At 46.2% G+C, this 22,514-nt stretch overlaps 1 long non-coding RNA gene across 1 annotated transcript in view; it reads left to right on the top strand.

The window, feature by feature from the left end:
• LOC131742052 (uncharacterized) overlaps nucleotides 1–22,514 on the top strand; it is a 212,774-nt gene that overhangs the window by 53,475 nt on the left and 136,785 nt on the right. Inside the window, exon 2 of the long non-coding RNA XR_010837089.1 lies at nucleotides 20,444–20,595. This is a non-coding gene — a long non-coding RNA (uncharacterized lncRNA). The remainder of the gene's footprint in view (nucleotides 1–20,443; nucleotides 20,596–22,514) is intronic.

The following is a 22,514-nucleotide window of genomic DNA, read 5'->3' as shown; positions in this document are numbered from 1 at the left end:
TTATACCTAAATAAGCTATTTAGGTATTAGCTTATTTAGGCATAAATAAGCCCTCCACATTCCCATTCTCTCCAGAATGAAATTTTGCCATTTGCAGCAACATGGCTGGACTTGGAGGGTATTATCTCAGTGAAATAAGTCAGACAGAGAAAGGCAAATACTGTATGATATCACTTACATGTGGAATCTAAAAAATACAATAAGCTAGTGAATATAACGAAAAAGATTACCAGTCTATTTTAAAGGATAAAACTTGGGAACAGCCAGAAGAGATGCCCAGGGCAAGGTGTGTGGGAGGGGAGTGGAGCTTCCATGCCCTCCAGGTGCTGCCCAATCTCCACGTGTTCACCAAGCTGGAAGCTCTCCAGTCCTGTCTTTTTGGGTTTTATGGAGGCTTCACTACTTAGGCAGGACTGATGGAATCATTAGCCATTGGTAATTAACTCAGTCTCTAGCCCCTCTCCCCCTGGAGGTCAGGGGATAGAGGCTGAATGTTCTAATCCTCTAATCAATCCCTTGGTTACCCTGGCAACCAGCCTCCATCCTTAGGAGACTTTCCAAAAACCACTCCATTAACTTAAACTCCAGTGTGCCAGGAACTAGGAGGGAGACCAAATATATATTTAATCACAATATCACAGGTGAATAATATTTCATACCTCACAGAGCTGTTATGAAGGTGAAATGGGATATGTCAAACACATAGCCCAGGGCCTGGGATCATGCAAGCTCTCAATAAGCCTTAACTCTTGTTACGATGGAGGTTCTTTCTTTTGGGGACTTCAATCCCTCCCGGTGAAATGAATTTGAGCCCTCAGCCCCTGTGTGGGGCAATGTGTAACCAAAGGAAACCCCCCCAGCTGTAAATCAGTCACTGTTTTTGTTGATGTGGTCTTTTTAGATATTTAAATATTCATGTGTTTAGCAGATGCATTAGGGTTGGAGTGATAAATCTGAAACATATAGATGGTGATCCGAGACATTAAAGGGAGACAGATGGTCTTCTGGGCATCGGAGATTGACCAAGTTTGCATTAGGAATTCAGACTGTTACATGTCATTAAGTTTTTCTCCTGTATTTAGATGCTGCAGCACTGGGTGCCCTGTATTGACAAACAAAGCAGAAAGTGAGCTATATGATCAGCTTTAAAGGGAACTGGGAGTGCAGAGGATGCATACCTTGAAACATCGGATTTTTCTTTTAATGCAAAATAGCTTTATTATTTTACGTATAGGTCAGCAGATTTCTATTTTCTTAAAACACGTTAAAAATTATACAAGCAATTTAATTTTGTGGGGGAAATCTTTGGAGTATAGTGTTAAAACAAGACAACAGGCCCCAAATGGAGTTGCTTATGCTAAGCCCCACGTGCAAACCAAGACTTAATTATGGTTGTGGCTTTACCAGAAATGGAATCCTCACCAGACACCTGCTAGATAGCCCCCCCCCATCCCCTAAGGGAAAGTAACCAACCCACTTTCCTGCCTGGGATAACTTCTTTGTCCTCCTCCCTTCTGCCTAGAAAAGTCTTTCATTTTGTACAGCTAGCTCCTCAGACCTCCCTTCTATCAGCTGGATTGGATGCTGTCTGGTCCGAATCGATTTTTGCTCATATAAACTCTTAAAAATGTTAATACGCCTCAGTTTATCATTTAAAAAATTATTTATTTATTTTGGCTATGCTGGGTCTTAGTTGCGGCACGCGGGGTCTTTGTTGTGGCATGTGGGATATTTAATTGCGGCATGCAGACTCTTAGTTGTGGCATACATGTGGTGTCTAGTTCTCCGAGCGGGGATCGAACCCGGGCCCCCTGCATTGGGAGTGTGGAGTCTTACCCACTGGATCACCAGGGAAGTCCCCTCAGTTTATCTTTTTTTTTTTTTTTTTTTTTTTTTTTTGCGGTATGCGGGCCTCTCACTGTTGTGGCCTCTCCCGTTGCGGAGCACAGGCTCCGGACGTGCAGGCCTAGCGGCCATGGCTCACGGGCTTAGTTGCTCCGTGGCATGTGGGATCTTCCCGGACCAGGGCACGAACCCGTGTCTCCTGCATTGGCAGGAGGACTCTCAACCACTGCGCCACCAGGGAAGCCCCAGTTTATCTTTTAACAGCAGAGAAAAGAAGAAAAAACTTCACACTGTCTTTCCACTCCAAGACACCACTGAAAATATTTGGCTGGGGATTTCCCTGGCAGTCCAGTGGTTAGGACTCTGTGCTGTCACTAACAAGAGGCCAGGTTCAATCCCTGGTTGGGGAACTAAGATCCCAGAAGCTAGAGAAAAAAAAAAGAAAAAAAGAAAAAATCTGGCTGCATTTTTCCAACATAAAATTTATTCCATACATAAGGTTTTCTGTTCTTTGATACAGTGATATCGTATGCATTATTTATTTTCTAATTCTCTTCTTCTTCACCCATCATTATTATGTCATAAGTATTTGAAACCCATTTTAATGCTAATGAATAATAATTCTGATAGCTGACATTTATTGAGTGCATACCATGTACCAGGCCCTATTTAACCAGTGATGTGAATTAATAATCTACTGTTCACAACAATCCTACCAGGTAGACACTATTACTAGTCCCATGTTGCAGATAAGAAAATGGGACCCAGAGATGTTTCTAGAACTTTCCAAATCACAGATGGCAGCAAGTGACAGAGCCAGGGTTGCAGGCAGCCTGGATGCAGAGTCTGACTCATAACAACCGCTTCAGATCGTTCTCCATCAAATCACTGGTAAGTTAGGAGGTAATATTTATTTGAAGCAGGGGCACTGGCAGTTTTCACAGGTCTAACCACGTCATATTCGTGTTTCTATTGATATATCCATCCCCAGGTAATGCACCTCTGTACATGCCTTTTGAATGAATGGATAGATTTCTAGTTTGGGTACCAGGCATTGGTGAAGTTCTGTGGTAGATCAGTGTGTCAGTCAGCAGTGAGCTGGAACGGTGTACAGACCGTGGACGGGGAAGACACAACCAGGTGACCGGCCCCTGCAGCATCATGGCCACAGTCAGGGCTAAGGATTTGTTGAGTGGACATTTTTGAATGACTCCAAGGCCAGAATAATAGGAATCAGGACTCAGGGAGCAGTCTGGGTTGGCTGTCTGTGGTCAAGTTCTTTCACATCTGAACTGGGTTCACCCCTTTTGTAGCCTTTCAATTAAGCGTAGGTGAGAGTGATCACAAGTTCCTCCTGTGAGGGGACGTGGGACAGGCGGCCTCCACTATAATGCATGTCACCCAGGTGTGTTATGAGTGAATCATTGTTCATAGACTGGCTTGAAAAATCAACCATTTCTAATTGGGTTTCTATGGGGTAATGTGATTGTGTTCCTAAATAACCCATGAAAAATGAAATTTTGGAATATTCTTGTTTGTATTACATCAGAAACTGCTCTACTTGAGGCAGGAAAGTAGAATAATTCCAGAAAGATTTCCAGCAGCAGAAACAACATAGGCTTCTGGTCAACCAGCTTGCTTGGCCTGAGATTTGTAACAAATATTACAAGGGGTAGAGAATTAAGGTTGCATGTTGGAAAAACATGTTTCTTTTCTCCTTTGTCAGAGATGATATTTGGAAAAGGTCCTAATAGAGCAAGTAGTACAAACAATGACAGAAAATTGGGCATATGTGCAAAATCAGGAGAGTTAGGCTGTGAATTGAGGGATATTGATACAGTGAAATACACAATTTAGCACTAGGGCTTTGAACTTGGGTGCAGAGCATGTGTGATGAGCCTCCAGCCCTATATCTTTCACAGACAAACGCTTCTTCCTAAAGTTTTCACTAAGACAATCTTAGCTTTGAAAAGAAGCCTCTTGAAATGCTATTTTTTTCTTGAATCCTTTAATCTATTTCAACTTATTCATCTAAAAATTGGTCAAAAATATCACTAAAGTACACAGGGCATTTATGAACCATCTTGGATTTTAAAGAAACATTGTTTTTTATGGGGACATTTTAATATTAAAAAATTTTTTAGCTCTACTCAGAATGCCAAAAAGTGAGCATTCCAAAGGTGTTTCAGCTTCAGACATGAATAAATATATGCTTTGAATTGGTCTCTTTGTACCTGGTCCAATATTGAGAACAAATTGCCAAGTTAGCAGTCTAGCAAGAAGAAAAATACTAACTTTTCTGCAGATTTTTGGATAAGTTGAAAAGAGTTTTAGAAACTCAGTGTTTGAGCCTGGGAAGCAAATTGCTAGAAACATATAAGTGCAGGTTTAATTTATAACTCCCGGTGGATGGCCGAGGGTAGCGGCAACCTGCAAAGGCAATGGCGGCCGGTCCTATGCGGCCCTGGGTGGGACTGTGGGAGTTTGGGGGAGAGGAAACGGGTCTGCTTAAATTGTTTAGCTGGGGCCCATGAGGACTCGTGTCCTCTTCTCATGTAGATACTTGTTGAAAACACTAATTAGGGAGTAAAATATTTTAGATCATCTGCCGGGGATCAGTCTGCCGGGGAGCCTGGGTAGCAGTATGAGATACACATTTCTATATAATTTGCCACAATTTGGGCCACTGTCGCATTGGAGTGAGGCTGGAAGGTCAAGTTAGATGGTCTGATCATCAGGGTTACACACGGGCTGGGCCACCTCCCTGGCTGGTGAGGTTGAACTTCCCAAGCTTCCTTTCCACTACTCATCAGACCGCGAGCATTCCTGTCCCAAAGCGTTGTTGTAACCACCTGTGATGATACAGGTCAGAGGGCGCAGCATCCCTGCTGGGCCTCCTGATCGATGCCCCCAAATGTTAGTGTGTCTGAATTTATTCAGTGAAATACTGCATGTTTAGCACTTAGCATAATGCACCTAAGGCTTGGCATTTACTGAAGAATCAATACTTTCCTCCTGAAAATTCGAAAAACGAAGTTTTCTCTCTGGTCTGTGTGTTGGGTGGTATGGTGCTTTTACAACAGAAAAGTCAATAACGCTGTCTCCTTACTCTGCACTTGTTAGCAAAGCGGGTTTGTTTTTTTTATGAACTCTACACTTCACTCATAAAAAATAATTTTCAACCAATATTAATCCTTCAACAGTTACATTCTGGACCCTGTGATGGATGGTAGGCGTACAATGCTGAGCAAAGCAGGCTCAACCCTTCCTCCTAGGACTGCCCCCCCATCAGTGTTCACTTACTAACCGTGATGAGCTCCGGGTAGAGAAGTCGCTGGGAAGGTCCAGGAGGGTGGAGGGAAGGACATTTATAGGGGACGACTCTGGAGCTGAGAAATCGAGTGGGAAGAAGGCAGGACGAGGGCCACGGACAGGCAGTGCATCAGAAACAGGAAGGGAGAGTCACACGTGGCTACACTAGGCATGCAGGTCACATGAGGGGCTCCAGCAGGAGAACACGTGGGTCAGCAGCACCAGGGTTTGGAGGGCAGGGGTGGATCTGGGCGGACGTAGGGGGTTGCCCATGTGGGTGACAGTTGTAGCTTGGACTGGGGAGGGGGCTGTGCTGGTGGAGAAAATGAGGGGAGTCTGGAGATGTTTAGGGATTTAAATGGACAGCATCTGGTGATGAGTTGACTGTGTCAGGTGGGGAGAGGGAGTTTCTAATGATTACACCCCAGTTTCTAGATTGTCCCTCTGGAAGGATGGTTGTGCTTTTCCCGGGTGCAGGAGACACATGTGATCCCATGAAGACCTGGTTCCCTTTGGCCACGTGGAGTTGGAGGTGCTTCTGAGACCTCCACCTGCTGGACCTTGGGTTGGGGACTCTGTGTAAAGGCCTGGCCTGGAGATGGGGATTTGGGAGCGATGGTCCCCAGCGGGGTTATGGATGCGATGTGAGGGGAGGGGAGGCTGGGGCTGGACCTAGGGGGACTCCCCCCCATTTGAGTCTTTGGGGCTCGGGCCCCAGGAGCCTGGTCAGGAGTGTCGTGGACAATCCATCTCCTGAGTTTCTTAGGGTAAGAAATTCCCAAGTGACTGGACACCACTTATGGCTGCTTGTCTAGAGGTGGAAGGGGACCCAGAGGTGGGAACTCTCCCCTCACGGTTCTTGGGGTGCAGGGTGGGGGTGAGGGGGATGCTCTGTGCCTTTTGGGATGGAAGGAGAGAGTCAGAATAAAATACTAACGTGAGTGCATTTCGGATGTTCTTCACCTTCGTTGCCTGCCCTGCCGTCCACACACACACAGACGTTTACACCCGGTCGTGGTGGCGTGTGGAATGAGCGTGAAGGAAAAGCATGGATTTAAGTGTCATTGGTTTCTTCCTCAGAAGGCCTCTTGATGAAAACTGCAAACAGACACGTGCAATTACACGTGCGCGCGCGCACACACACACACACACACACACACACACGGATAACTAGACGGATGCCCATGTTAGTTTACACATTTTGAAAGGTAGCTCAGGAAAATGGTTTAAATTATTTTTCCGTTGGGGACAGAAAATAGAAGGATGCCACGCTGCTTGCTTATGAGTCTCTCATTTACTTAAGAAAAACAGAGAAAAGATTCTCAGTCAAGAATTGCTGAGTCACGTGTGTAATGACTGCTGGAAACGCTGGCAGCCTCGAAATGCTGGTTCAAAAAAGGAGCAGGTGGGGCTTCCCTGGTGGCGCAGTGGTTGAGAGTCCGCCTGCCGATGCAGGGGACGCGGGTTCGTGCACCGGTCCGGGAAGATCCCACGTGCCGCGGAGCGGCTGGACACGTGAGCCGTGGCCGCTGAGCCTGCGCGTCCGGAGCCTGTGCTCCGCAACGGGAGAGGCCACAACAGTGAGAGGCCCGCATAGTGCAAAAAAAAAAGGAGTAGGATGCATCCTGACCTCACCTCAAGCGATGACTTTTGATTTTTTTTTTCTTAAAGAAAATTGCTTAAAAAGATCCAAAAAAAGAAAATAATCTATGATAAGCTATAAATATAGGTATACCAATTGGAATGTACATGTATAAAAATACTGTGTTGCAATATCTGTAGCTAAAAAAGCATTGTATAAGAACTAACGTTAAATGGTATAAAAAGGTGGGAAACCTCGTATATAGACTACAGACCACAGGAAAGGATTGTTCACAGCAGTAAGAGAGCAGCAGAGAACGACTAAAATTAGGATTTTCCCAATTATGCGTCTTTTTGCTGAGGACTTCAAATGGCATCATACAGTCACTGTAGAAGCAACAGAGAGGTGGGACGTGGTTTTTGACCTCAAGTTCTGATGGGAAAGGTATGTAGATAAACGTTAGAAAATGAAGCTAGCTTCTCCTCTACCCGATTGTACCATGTTTCTATTTCCTGAAAATTGTATAGTTTGCTAAAAATTCTCCTATTTTATCTTCCTTTTCTCTCTTACCTTGTGGAATTTTAGGGTACATGTTGTCTATAGCTTAAAAAGACATTTTCGAATTTTAGAATGGTTAAAAACAATCTTTTTTTTTTCAAGAGGAAAAAAATACTTCATTGCCTGGTGTTTCTAAAAAACTCTATTTGTTTAATAAAAAAAATACACAGGAATTTAAACATAGGTTTAAACTTTAAATAAATAAATTACAACAAACTGTGAATATAGGAATCTAAATGGGAGGTCTAAAATAATTTTCATGTTAAAAAATTGAATTTACCTTTGTGAAAAGAAAAACAAATTTAGGGGCTATTTAATGGTAAAGTAGTAGTTCAGAACTGGTAGAAAGGAAATAAGGTATTTGTTTAAATGAAAGGCATTTTTTGTTGCTGAAGACATGCTCTGTTGCTGCCGAGATTTGAGGCGATTTTAGCCCGTTTCAAATTTGGTTTTATTATTTCCACAACGAGTGACAGCCTCATCGTCTCCAAATCTGGTTGCTGGCCAGATTATTGCCCTGCCCCGGGGGTAGTGGGGCAGGGAAGGGGCTGTATCCACGTGGTGTTTTGCTTACGTACTTGCCTGTTGATTTGTCCTTTCCTAGAGCTCCTCATTGATGAATTTTCGGTGTTATTGTGTGTGCATTTTTCAACAGTGCAGTTCTGGGCGAGAATGAGCCGTAGCTTTCCTATTCCTAATGGGGGTGGAACCCCCCACCCCAGAATGTTAAGGCCCCAATGAACTTTCACAAAATACCACTAGAGGGCGCTCACCAGCCAGCAGTGGGGCCAGAATCTCCTCCAGCCTCTTTGCCTGACACTGCAAAACAGACCCTGAAATAGTTTAGACACAGTTAAAAGGCTTTCTGCGTTCCTTCCCATACTGTGCTCTCAGGTAGTGACAGTAACGGTTAACAGTGGCAGAGTCCCTTTTTCTTTGATGCTTTGCATTAACGCTTTGCAATCCGTACAATATGAATTCGGAAATATTAATTAAAAGGATAAAAACAAATGGCACCTAAATATTCTTTTGGCTTTTGGATATTACATTTCTGGATTTTCCTCATGTTTGGATTTTATAAAATCTATTTTGAATCAGTGTGATTTAATGGGAGTCTACTTAGTAGTATATGACCTTGGACAAATTTAATGAGATTCTGTTTTCCCATCTGTAAAATGGACTCATCTGCCCATTTCACAAGGGTTCTGTGATGAATTAAGTCAGTATGTTTGTGAGGGAATCTGGCCCATAAGATTTGCTAAAGAATTTACTAAATCAGAATTAAATGCTTTAATATTTTAATGCTTTTCTCTATCTTTCAGCATTCTGTGTTATATATGTCTTGAGTAAATCATTTATATAAAAGTTTATAAACAAAAAAATTTCACTTTCTGGAAAGTTAAAATTTCCTGCTCATCAATAACCAAGAAGTTCTTATCCAACATTCCATCTCCATTGGAATTAAACGTAAGACAGAAAGCAGAATATATTTTCCGACATAGGGTGTTTATAGCTTTGGTTTTAGGGCCAATAATGATTGAAAAGTGTTTTTAACATCCAACGCTATAAACTCTGCATTCCCGTCCAGTGGGTCAGCTTCACCAGTTCAAGAAAAACACTATTAAATCGTGATAATTTCAACATTAAATACACTCTTTTATTAACAAGAAAACTAAAAACTTTGTAAATCTTATGTTACCCTTTGCTCCCATGAAAGTTTTAATTTTGGTAGGAAACCAAGTCTTTGTTTTTAGCACAGAAGGACACTGCCAGACCCCCGGTGCTGATCTGAAAATTCACTCCAGAGCTTTTGGACCAGCCGAGCTCCTTTCAGGAGCGTGTGAGTTGAACCCACCATTCTGCTAGGCATGGATGATTTGATGGATGATTAATCGGGGGATTTAAATCTTGCTCCAGAAAAAAAACTTAAGTTGCCAAATCTCAGCGTGCCCTTCATGCAAAGTTACAATATACGCAGGCGCCCCCTTTAACACCGAAAATGGTGAGGTATTGTGGCACAAACAGGTAGAGGGTGGAGCAGCCCCCAAGGAACCTCCTCCAGGCCTCCGTGTCCCTTCCTGTGAGTGAAGTGGTCACGCTGAGCCCACGCCAGGACCAATGGGCAGCTCATGGCCCAGGAGATGCTCTCCTCCAAACTTCTTGTTTAAAGGGACTGGCTCCTCAGCGCCCACCCAAGTACACCCCTGGTGCCCATGGATGAATGTGACCCCGCCAGTGCCAATGGTGGTCAGATGAGATGAAAGAGGACGCATTTCTTTCCGTCTGTCTCCTGCGGGAAGGGCACCTGGGCTGCTGTCCTTGCAGGGACCCCCATGTCTGCAGCACCAAAGGCGGAGGGAGAGGCAAAGCCTGGGACAGGTGGGGGGTTTTAATCAAGTAGAAGCCAACCAGGCAGCCTGGTGCCAGCCTCTCGGCCAGTGGCTGGCCAGACAGTCAGCATCTTCAGTTTGGCAGGCTGTGTTTTCTGCCACCACCCCACTCGGTCCCTGTACATGAAAGCCACCCTGGACAGTAGGTAAGGGAAGGAGAGGGCTCATGTTCCCAATAAAACTATTTGTAAAAATAGGTGGTGGACATAGTGGGCTGAAGCGTCCCTGAGAGATGGCCCCAGAGAAACGGCCAGTGAAGCCCCATCTGACGATGAGACTGGGAGGAAGAGAGAACAGACTCTTCTTCACTCTCCTGAATCCTCTCTCGGGCTGTTGTTGCCTCTGAAGGCCTCCCAGGGCGGGCGAGGAAAACCTGCGTCTGGGACAAGCTGGGAGCCTCCTGGTCTCTCGGTTGTGCGCGTTTGTAGACCCGCGTCTTGTCCACCGCGGGGGCCTGTGGGCCGTGTGCGTCTTCACACAACAGGCCTTTGCCCCCAGAATATCTGCAGGAGAGACACTGGGTTTTTTGCTCCCTCCCTAACGGCCCTGCAAAATATGCTCCGTGGAAAATTCTCCAACTCACACTTTATCAAGTGGCCCAACAGGCCACTTTCCCTTCCAGCTGGCGTCCCACTTGGAAGATAACCACAGGCACCGCGCCGGGGAGTCCCGGGCTCAGAAGTGGGTTGGGGGGGGGTCTTCCTGTGCTGCCCCTGGGTCAGCCTGGGATGCCCCGGGGCGTCGGTTGTCTGACGACTACGGTCACCTGCTGAGAATCCCCGCCCTCACTGGTATGAGCACACGTTTTCTTCCAAGAAGTTGAATCTGCCTTGGAGATGTGATTTCAATAATCTTCACTCTCCTTCTTTTGAATGCTGAATTATGTGGCCTAGAAGAGCAGCACAAATTTTGAAAATTATTTCGATGTTATTGTTTCTCTTTTTCTGAGGAACGTTTGTTTTTGATAAATTACAGTTTTCATGAGCAACCTGTAATATACCTGTCTTTTTTTTTTTTTTTTTTTTTTTTTACAAATTTATTTACTTATTTTTGGCTGTGTTGGGTCTTCGTTGCTGCGCGCAGGCTTTCTCTAGTTGCGGCGAGCGGGGGCTACTCTTCGTCGCGGTGTGTGAGCTTCTCATTGCGGTGGCTTCTCTTGTTGCGGAGCGTGGGCTCTAGGCACGCGGGCTTCAGTAGTTGTGGCTCACGGGCTCAGTTGCTCCGCGGCATGTGGGATCTTCCCTGACCAGGGCTCGAACCCATGTCCCCTGCATTGGCAGGTGGATTCTTAACCACTGCGCCACTAGGGAAGTCCCCTGTCATTTCTTTTATATTAAAATAACAGACATTTCTTTCCAACACCCCCGCCCCACTTGCTTCACCCAAATTTTGCATTCTTTTGCCCCTTTGGTCCCCCTTCTTTAGTCCATTTCTGATGAAGTTGAGGAGGAGACAGCAGCCTGTGGCCTCACGTCTAGACCCCAGTTCTCTCCCCACTTACCCCACCGTCTGTTCAAATAGTTAAAAAAATGCAGATGGTAAAACATAAATCTGCTCCCACCCCAGGCTCCCAGCACCCCCGCCCCCCTCCTCTGGGGCAACCACAGCCAACGTTCGCTGCGTACCGCTGAGCTACCCCATCCCGGGGGCCTCCACAGCCCTCCGCTTCCTCACCTACGCGCACGGTCGGGCTGCTAGTCTCTCGTCCTCGGGGGAGGGGTCCATCCCTGCTCTGACGTCACGTGTTCCCTCCCCGCTCGCTCGATGCTTGTCCAGCACATCCTGCAGGGCTCTGTGCACCCATCCCTTCCTAAGTCTCCAGAGGCGGTGCTCTCGGGGGACCTGCGAGGCTGAGGCGCCTCGTCTAGTTAGGGCTTACATGCGCCTCCGTTTCCCTCTGACAGAGCCCAAAGCGCCTCCGGCAGCGGCTCCCACCCTTGCTGGTCCTTACTGCCCAGCACAGCCCCGAGAACTGACCTCATCTGATTCTCCCTCAGAGGGACGGCCGTGCCCACCTGTTTCCCTTTTCCACTGTGAGCTCTCTTAGGGTAGGGGCTCTGGCCTGCTTTGGAGGCTGCTCAGACCCCAGTGAGTAACCCTGACGATCACCCCAACAGCAGAGGCCAGGCCTAAGTTGCGAGGATCTCTAAGTTTATTTATTTGAAGTTAAGGTGGAGCTGGAAGCTGTGGTTTTATGTTGCTCTCTGTGTTGTGATTTTCCCAGGTTGCTTATGAAACTCCAACGTTTGCATCAGCAAACCCTGCATCAGATGTAGGCATTTCCAAATGTGTTGAAAGATACACCATGAGCAAATCTAAAGTAATTCAACTAACAGGATTTTAGGGGAAGAGGAGGCCTCGGCAGCCTCGTCTTAAGAGAACAGGCGCTGCCCCTCTGCAGCCCACTGAGCGAATCCATGGGTAAGACGGAGGTGCCTGCCCCATAACCAGGGCCATGTGGTGTGGGAACTTGCTGCAGATCACCCCCAAACATCCCTCGGGACCCCTTCAGTTGTCCTCTGAAAGTTCTGTCTCTTGGGACAATTTTCTTGATGTCATGTATCTATAGAGAGTCTTTTAGTCCCTGGGAAACAATTGCTGGGAGGCTATAGCTTAGCCAAGTGATAAAGAGCCGGCACATTTAAAATAAATTATTGTGTCATCTGCACTTAAGGTAAGCCCTTTCCAGTCTCCTTTACCTCCTCAGTGGTGCTGGAGGATTTGTAATCATTCTCATATTAAGAAAGAGTTGTTTGGGACTTCCCTGGTGGCGCACTGGTTAAGAATCTGCCTGCCAATGTAGGGGACATGAGTTCGAGCCCTGGTCCGGGAAGATCCCACATGCCGCAGAGCACCTGAGCCCGTGTGCCACAACTACTGAAGCCTGCACGCCTAGAGCCCGTGCACCACAACGAAGAGTAGCCCCCTCTCACTGCAACTAGAGAAAGCCTGCGCACAGCAACAAAGACCCAACGCAGCCAAAATAAATTAATTAATTATAAAAAAGAGTTGTTTTTCCATGCCACTTTATTTTCTAACTTTTAAAGACAAAAAAAAAACCCAACTCTGAAAAAAGAGATATGATATTTTTTGGCAGACAAGGCTCCACTGAGGTATAAATTCAAGTGTTAGGACTAAGGAGAGATTAAGGATGTAAATTAGCTGATCAGCGCAGGTAGGAAGCGCCTGGCAGATGAGGTATGGGGAAAAGATGAAAGAAAATGAGAAATGTGTCTGGAAAGGCAGAGGTAATAAACACACCTATTATATACTCATTTGTGAGCTTTGTGTGCACACTTTGTGTGCTCACAACGTGGATTAGAGAAACAAAGCACAGTACAACGTCACGAACAGTTTCAAAGGACAAAAGGACAATGTCAACTAATCTGCACCCCGTAAGTCCATGGTCAGAGTTCAGTAAGGGTGTGCTCTCCTTCTTCTAGAAGTGGGAAACAGACTTCTCCTAGATGTAGAATATCAGATGTTTCAGGGTCCCTATGGTTTCACTCATCTTTCACTTTTTATAATATGGCTTCTTATGTACTATAAAATTCACATGTAAGCATAAACTCAGACACAAATAATAAACATCATAATATGAGTTGTTTTATTACAGCTTCAAAGGTCATTCTAGTTTTCCTTTAAAAGATCCAATGAATCTTTTTCTCACCCTCTGAGATGAGAAGTCTTGGCCTTTCTCACCTTCTGAGACAGCCCACAAATTCTTAACCACTGCGCCACCAGGGAAGTCCCCCCCCCCCACACACCCTTCTCCCCTCCCTTCTCCATTCTGTGGGGTGAGGGAACTCATCTCTCCTCCAGTGTGAGCACACTTTAGGGAACATGGTAAATGCAGTTCAGCAAGGAGCTTGGCACAGATGTGGAACATGAACCTCTGGGACTGGTGCCTTCATACCACACACCCAGTTCTCACCCAGTGGTGGCTGTAGCCATGGGGACAGGTGAAAGCCCAACACCCATCAACAGGGAAGTGGTAGGTGACTTCAGAATTTAGAAGCTGGTGTGATTAGCTGTGTGCCTCAGGCTGGAGCAACCGTACAGTGATGAAAGGGGGCTTCGTTGCACTGCATTTTTCCTGGGGAACCTGTCTGGAGTTAGGAATGTGATATATTACCTGCTCATTTACTTTAGACAAAATGCTCAGTGAGAAAGGGAGGATGCACCGCTCCAGGAATTATCTAAGTGAAATCAAATGCAATGGTGAGGAACACTTGGACTTGGTTGTTTCCAGAGCCTGTTCTTCCTTCTGTGGAATGAAGTCAGCCCACCCTGCTGACTGGAACGTAATGAGGTTTGGGAGGGTGCTCTGCCCTTGACAGTGTATTAGGAGAGAGTGTTTCTAGGCCAGCCCTTGGAAGGTGTGTCCTGGGTTTTACAAGCCTGGTTCCTTTCTCGGTCAGGAAAATCGATAAAGAAAAGCTGTTTGTCATGGGCTTGCCACATGTGCATTTGGACTGTCTGGGCTTCTGGCGCCTGGCTGGGGACGTGTTGTGATGGCCTCAGGTTCTTGGTCATTCGTGGCCCAGTCCACTCCTCTAGTGGTTTCACTGGGATACGCAGGCCCAGAGAAATAGTGCTGAGAGCCTTGATTCTGCAGCCTGAGTCAGGCAGGCCTTCCTAATACAAGTAGAGATGGGAGGTCAGGGGCCAGGGTTTCATTAAAAATGTTAAAGAAAAAATAGTTTTATGGAAATAGAAAATTTTAGAAAAAACAAAAATGCAAAAAGTAGATTTTTTATAGTACTTCACTCTTCTGATTTTGAAGTGTATGAATTAAGTGACACTCTCCCCTGCCCTCTGGCTGCCCCCTGGAGTAACCACGGGCGACAGCTTGGCCATCACACTGCACTGTCTTCTGTGTCCCTCTGACCACATGCATGTGACATGCATGGTTTTGTGGTATTTTTTCTATACTGGATCGCACCGTACACATTGTTCGACAGCATCTCTTTTTGCTTAACAGTATTTGACATGGATATTTTTTTCAAATCAGTTCATATAAATCTACTTCATTTTGAAAAGTTGTTACATAGAACTATAGCACATGAATATACTATAATTTGCTAAATCTTTCCAATTTTGTCGAATCTGTAGGTTAGTTTTGAGAGAAGCACATTACAAATAACCAGCATTTAGATCATGGAGATTGCCTGGTAAAATTTCTCTTTTTGTAAGTGAGAACGTTGAAAGCCCGAAAGGCTGAATGATTAGCATAATTAATAGAGAAACACGGACAGAATACCAATTTCTGGATTTTTCCTGTCAGCTCAGAGTTTAGGCACGAGGACTCATTCTGTGTTAACAGAGGATGTGGGAGAGAGACACGGGTGGCAGAGAGACAAAGAAGCCTTCATTCATTCATTCACTCGTTCATTTCCTCATTCAGGTTCTCTTCCGGTTGCTACAGTAAGTTGCTACAGTCAGTAAGAAAACGGAGGTCACGGTGAGCCCTCAGGAAGCTCACGGTGTAGTGGGATGGCTGGGAAGAGACAGTAAACACGATATAAAAAAATAAATTATGCTAGATTGGAGAGTGAGAAGTCTATGGAGAAGGATTTAGGAGGAGATTGAGGAGGAGAGCAGGGTGGAGTGCCGGGGGGGCATAATGCAACTTTAAGTGAGAGGGTCAGTGGCAGAGAAGACCTCGCTAATTCGTGGACTTTTGTAAGAAAAATAGCTTTACTGAGGTGTGATTGACATACACTAAACCACACATACTTGGGCACTTTTAGTTTTGACGTATATAGTCTACACCCAGGAAGCCATTACCGCAACCAGGATAATGAACAAATCCACTCTCAAGTTTCAGCACACCCTGCTGTGATCCCTCCCTCCTGCCCCACTTGCCCCCCACCCCCCAGCAATCATTACCATGCTTCTTGTCACTATATTATATTGACATTAGTTGGGATTAATATATATATATAGTATATTAGTTGGGATTTTCTAGATATTGATATAAATGGAATCATATGGCATGTACTGTTTTTGGGGTGTTGGCTTGTTTTACTCAGCTTAATTATTTTGAGAGTCATCTATCTTGTTGAGTGTGTAGATGGTTCACTCCTTTCATTGCTGAGAACTAGTTCATTGTTTATCTGTTGACTTTTTTTTTTTTTTTTTTTTGTGGTACGCGGGCCTCTCACTATTGTGGCCTCTCCCGTTGCAGAGCACAGGCTCCGGAGCGCAGGCTCCGGAGCGCAGGCTCAGCGGCCATGGCTCACGGGCCCAGCCGCTCCGCAGCATGTGGGATCTTCCCGGACCGGGGCACGAACCCGGGTCCCCTGCATCGGCAGGCGGGCTCTCAACCACTGCGCCACCAGGGAAGCCCTATCTGTTGACTTTTTGATAGGTGTGTGGCTCGTCTACAGCAGCACTGCTAAACTCTCCTGAAGTTCTTATAGGGTTTTTTTTGAGATTCCATAGGATTTCTACGTAGACAATCATACTGTCTGTGAGTAAAGAATGTTTTCCTTTTTCTTTTCAGTCTACATGAATTTTACTTCTTTGCCTTGCCTTATTGCACAGGTTAGAAATTCCAGTACAAAGCTGAATAGAAGTGGTGACAGTGTAACAGGAAAGAGCCAATCCTGAGTCCATCTTGGATCTGTTTCTTTTACTTTAACCTTTGCTGCCTGCTGCTTTTGTTCACTAAAAGGATACTGTCGATACATAATGGCCTGCCTCGGGGAACCCTGCCCCTCTGCCTGAATGTAAGTGCCTTTGTTCAGGGAAACATCTGGACCCTGTCCACCTGTGGATGGCTGCAAGAAAGAAGAAATTAACACATCCCCTCCCCGAGGCTGGCGTTCCAGGGGATATTTGCAAAACTTAAGGCCTTTTTACTTTACTTCCTCATCTCTTCCCCCTCTCTGTGCTATGAAAGAAACTGGCATCCAAACCCCGATAAGATGGTTTTTCGGACACAGTAGTCTGTCATCTTCTTTGTCTGCCGGCTGTCCGAATAAAGTCGTATTCCTTGCCTCAACACCTCGTCTCCCAATTTACCGGCCTGTTGGGCAGCGAGCAGAGCGAGCTTGGACTCTGTGACAACAATGGACGTTCTTTCCTTTTCCTGACCTTAATGGGAAAGCGCACAGTTTTCTACCATTAAATATCACGTTTAAGGATTGTGTTAGCTGTAGGTTTTTTTAAAAGACTTAATTTTTTAAGAGCCACTTTAGGTTCACGGCAAAATTAAGAGGAAGGTACAGAGATTTCCCATACACCCCCGGCCCTGCCCCCAGCCTCCCCCACTGTCCACATCTGTCTCGCACCAGACGGTGCTCTGGTTACAATTGATGAACCTACATTGACACATGACCATCACCCAAAGTCCATAGTTTACGTTATAGTTCACTCTTGGTGGTGTACATTCTATGGGTTTGGACAGATGTCTAATGACATGTATTCACCATTAGTGTATCACAGTGTTTTCATTGCCCTAAGCTGCAGGTTTTTTATAAACACTCTTCATCAGGTTAAGAAAGTTCCCTTCTACTTCTTATTTGACAAGACTTTTAATTAATAAGAGATTTTGGATTTTTTCAAATGTTTTTCTGCATCTAGTGACATACTCATATGGATTTTCTATTTTCGTCTGTTAATATGATGAATTATATTGATTTTTTTTTTTTTTTTTAATGTTAAAGCAACCTGGCATTCCTGGGGTAAAGCCCACTTGGTCATGATATATTATCCTTCTCATGTATCCTTGGACTTGATTTGCTGAAATTTTGTTTCTAATTTTTGTATCTTTATCCATGAGGCATATCGGTCTGTAGTTTTATCATAAAATCATTGTTTGGGTTTGATACTGGAGTCACGCTGGCCTCAGTGAATGAGTTGACAAGTATCCCTGACTTTGCAGTTTTCTGGAAAGGTTTGTGTTCGTTGGTATTACTTCTTCTTTAAATGTTTAGCAGTCTTTGTGGGGAGGTTTTGAACTCCAATTCATTTTGTCAAGGAGATAGAGGGCCTTCCACGTTATCTATTTTTTTCTTCAGAGAATTTTGGTAGCTTTGCTCCTCGACAAATTTGGCCACTTTCTGTGAGTTATCAGGTTCATCCTCAGTCTTGCTGGGGACGACATGGGATGAAAATGTTGTGTTTTTCATGAACTGAGCATGTGACTCGCCCATGTCCCCCTTCTGCCTTCCCTGAGTGTGAGAGTGGCGCGGTTAACAGCTTCCACCAGGATGTGTCATTTTCCCAACCCTCTGCTACGGTGAACGTGTCGGCCCAATTGTCCTTTTTGCCTTCATCCAGCATGAGCGGGGCCATTTCAACCTGCTGGTGGGGTCCAGGGCCGGCTCCAGGGTCAGCCGTAAAGGGGTTTCTCAGCCCTCCCTTCCCTTTTCTGACAAATCCATCCTATCCAGCTCCTGCTTTTCTCACGTCACCCAGGCTCCTCAAGTCAGGAGGAAAATATCTGAAAAAATAACTATAACCTTGGTGCGAGTTACTTAAAGCCTTTAGCCTCACAGGAGTGTCTTAAAAGAGAACCCCAGATGGAGGAGCCTGGAGAAAGGACAAGTAGGGCCGCGTGGCACCGGGCTGGGATGGTGTCAGCGATGGGGCCTGGCGCGCAGCCTCACACAGTGACCTGCAGACTCATTTTAAAATTAGCATTAGCAAAGCAAAGTAGAACCAGCTGCCAAAAGTTCATTTACGACATCAGGAGGTGAAGTGGAAATAAATGGTTTCCTATTAATAATTTTTGTTTCATCGAAGCCACAGGGCCACACCAGTCATACCGCTTCTGTTCCCGCAAACACGCATCTAAACCACGGCAAAGCCACACTGCTGAGGTCCTCCCGTTACTGGGGTCCTCACTTTCCTCTTGGAACTGGATTCACCCCTTGCGAACTGGGTGGGGAGGGGGTCTTTGGCGTGGAGGAAGGGAGGGATGGAGGGGGGAGTGGGGACGGGAAGGGAGGAGGGCAGGGGGTGGCCCTGGTGGGAACCCCACTTCATCACGCAGCCCCCTGGGTACAGTTGCAGCCCCTTTGGATTAAGTTGGGCTCCTTCAGGGCCTGAGTTTTGTCATCTTTAAAACAAGGCGCTGAAGGGGGGATGGCTGAATCTCCTTTGTCCCAATCTCCTCCTGTTTTGTGGACGGACCACCCCCAGCGTGGAGCTGCTGAGCAGTGTCCTGGCTAAAGCTGGAGTTTGAAGTGGTCTTGAGCCTCTTCTAACCTCGATGAGAGACCGACAGGGTGGCAGGTGCTTGTTGGTGCAGATGCTGGTCTGGGCACCTGCAGCCAGTGTGTCTGTGTGTCCGGATGTGAGCTGCCCGTCACCACAAGGAGTAGCAGGTTGTAGCTGGTTATTAGTAGAGTCCAAGTTCTATTATAAAAATGTCTTGAATTGAAAAATGATACGCCTTAACTTATACCAGATGTAATGTGTTTTCTTAAAAGGAGGTAAAATGTCAGAGTTGGTTTCCTGTCGCTCTTTTTCTGCCCCAGCAAAGGCAAATGCTTACAAGCGACTTTAATTTCCCCTGGGAATCCGGGGTGGCCTGGTCCTGTCCTCCCACTGTCGCACCCCAGGGTGGGGTCTCGGCCCTGGTTCCTCGAAGCTGGTGTCTTCTCCATCCCGTGAAACCTAAACTCGCTGATGCTTGTGATCGTCCGGGAAACCTGGAGGTCGACAGACACAGCCAGCCTGGATCTCAGTGTGATGTGCCTCCTTTGTCTTGGAGAGGGGAGCCTGACATCTCTTTGTCCCTTTCCTTGGTAGAGATGCCCCTCCAACCCTCAGGCCCAGCAGGTCAAGAGGGGCTTGTGTGCAGGGGTCTCTGGGAATGTATGACTTTGGTAGACCCCAGTTCTACCTCGGACTGTGGAGGAAGGTTTCCTTAAAATTGTTTCTGGCGTGAGTAAGCAGGTGAAAGAAGCTAGGTGACAGAGTCCTTCGTCCTGTCCCCAAATGATAACGGAGCATCGTTCCCTCCCTTGTAAATGCGGCCACATGAGTTACACGTCAGGGTTGTTGTTGCAGATGGAAAACGCAGATGTCTGTCCAGTCACTGCTGCCACCTTGGGGACTTCTGTTTTTGTCGCTTTAGGTTCTTTGGAGAAGGGGTCCTGTGTAGTTCTGAGAACTAGAGGGGCCTAGTGCAGTCTCCTCCCAGTGTCCTTGGCTTTTAGTGGTGCTAATAATGCCTAATTCATACGTGAAGATTAAATACTCCCTGTAGACCATTCTACAAATACAAGATAGAATTACTTAACTAGTGCAGAAATAGTTAGTGCAGAACTGGTTAGCACAGCGTGAGAGCCAGGTGGAGAAAGTCCGGTTTTATTGGTTTTTGGTTTCTGTTATTTTCCTCTCTGTTATCCTGAATGTCCCAGAAGCCCAGCTTCCTGGACTGTGTGCATTGCCTCCCGTGCAGTGAGTGACCAGTTAGCCCAGAGCAGAGATTCCTACTGTTTGTAGATTTGAGGTCTCTATCATAAAATTGTGAGCAGATAACCTTTTATCACAGCATAGACTTTCTGTCCAAGTAAGACATTATTTTGAAAATTGGCCTTGTGTCTGGAAAGGGCACATGGAAGTTTGCCCCGTCTCCTCTTTTGCATGCCTGGATCATGGCTTCCCAAATCCTGGAGGAGGTGGTGGGAGGGGTGTCTGCCCCTTTGGGCTAAAGGGCTTCATTTTAGAGTCTCCTCTGCATTTCTGAGGTTCCAGTTATGGTACTGAGTGTCCCTGAAATTACCATTACTTACAGATGGAAAATTCTGGGAAAAAGAGATATCAACTATTAAAGGAGAAAGAAGAGCTAAGGAGGTGGCCCCTGCATGGTGTGGCCTGGAGCCCCTGCGGATTCTGGAAATACTTCTGCAAGAATTGATTCCACACATGGAGTCGCGGGCTGGATAGGTGAGTCATTGCTACAGCGTGGGAACAGGCTCAGGGAGCCTGAAGCCCCAGATGCCGCTGGAAGGTGGGAGCCTGTTGGAATTCCAGCACAGCCTTGCTGGGTTCGGGGCACAGGTCAGCCCGCGCCCACCCAGGGTGTGATTGTGCTTTGCGTTTCTGAGGCCAGAGACCAGGAGGTATCACTTACCAGACTCTGCGATCTTCCTGAGAGCATCCCCTCCCCCTCCCAAGGGAGCATCTACATTTTGGCCAAACATTAGGAATTTAATATTTAATGTTAAAAGAGAAACTGTTTAGAAAGTCTAGGAACCTCTTGTGTGCCTCGTGGCAATTACGAGATCCCTGGGCCCCCCTTAAACAAAGAGCTTTGTTCTTCTAAAGCAATTACCAGAAGTAAAAAAGCAATAGTGCCAGTAAAACTTTTTAAAGGCACCTCTGCAGAAAGACGATTTGAGTTCAGGCTGTCTGTGGGTAGCTGGATGACGGGTCGTGGCCCTGGAAGAGCCTGTGGTCGGGAGTGTCCCCTACAGCTGTCGTTCCTTCCAAAGCCCGGCTATGGGCCACGTTCACGGCGGCTGGCAGGGTCACCTGGTGGGATGGAAGGCATTGCAGCAATGACAGCCTGTGAGAGCGAGGCTGCATCTGGACAGGGTCTGCCTGCCAGCCGGCCAGCATCTTCAGAAGCAAGTTGTAATTAGATTAGCCAAGTGATGGAATCGACTAAAAATGGCTTAGCCTCATGAAATCACTTTGCTTGTGAATTGCCCTTGGCTTATGATAAAGGACGCTCGGGTCCCGGCCTTCACACTGTCATCCGGTCCCCATGTTGCCTCTCCGCTGCACCTGCAGCAGGTGACTCCAGGGAGCCGTGCTCACTGGAAGCTCCACCCACCTCCCGCCCCGTGGGTCCTTCAGTCTGGCCCCTCCCTCGCTGCACCTGTGGAGTCACTGCTCGCCAGTGACTTTGCTGAGCTGTCCAAGGGACCGTGGGAGGAAGGGTGGCGGGGAGGTCAATGGAGGGCGGTGGCTGCTTGTCTCCAGAGACCGTCGGACTCTCCTCCAAGAGGGACCTGCTTCCAGGACCTGTTTCCTCCTTCCCGCATCCTCACTGCTCAAGGCTCGCCCCTGCCTCCCTTCCCATCCTCCAGCTTAACTGCAAATCCTCCCTCTTCGAAGTTTCTTTTTCTCCCTTTTTCCTTTTTTCACTGTAAGACAGATTCTGACCTTCCCTGTGGACCAGGCTGGACTCACCCCCTCTTCCAAGCATCCCTTTTGGATAAGACCAGGACACCTCTCCTTCTCTCTTCATTTTTACTAACGTGATCAGATTTATGCATGTGTGTGATGGGAGGGGGGGTGCTGTTTTAATATCTATTAAAATTATACAAGTCCCCTGCAAATTTATTTTCATCTACTGAATACATGAATCATTTACCTAAAAACATGAGATAACACCCCGCTTATATTTCTGTATTTTTCTGTCTTCAGAAAAAACGTTATATTTAAAGATCTTTCCATGTTAGAACATAGAGATTAACATTCTCTTCAACTTTTGCGTATAATGCTATACTATGAATTTATTGCTGTATATAAGCTAAGCATTTCCCTACTGATGGAAATATTGAGGCTTAAGTGTCCATTTCTAGCAACAATATTTAAAAACACATCTAAAATTAGATTTAAAAAACACTTTCTGTAGAAAATAAAAATCTTATTTTTTAGGAGCTCTGCCATTTAAAGGGTGTTAGTCCCAGGAAGATATGAAGTAGCTATGTTGGGTAACAGAATTCAGTCTCATTTCCTGTGTGCTTTTATTGTTTCGACTGAACAAAAACTGTGTGTCCTGCTCTGTGCCAGGCCCTGGGGACAGAGATGAATGAGTCCTGGCCCCAAGGGACACCTACACCTGCACCACTGGT

This window comes from Kogia breviceps, chromosome 15 (genome assembly GCF_026419965.1).
Source record: "Kogia breviceps isolate mKogBre1 chromosome 15, mKogBre1 haplotype 1, whole genome shotgun sequence".
Classification (NCBI taxonomy): Eukaryota; Metazoa; Chordata; class Mammalia; order Artiodactyla; family Physeteridae; genus Kogia; species Kogia breviceps.
This window is presented reverse-complemented; position numbering and strand designations above follow the sequence as displayed.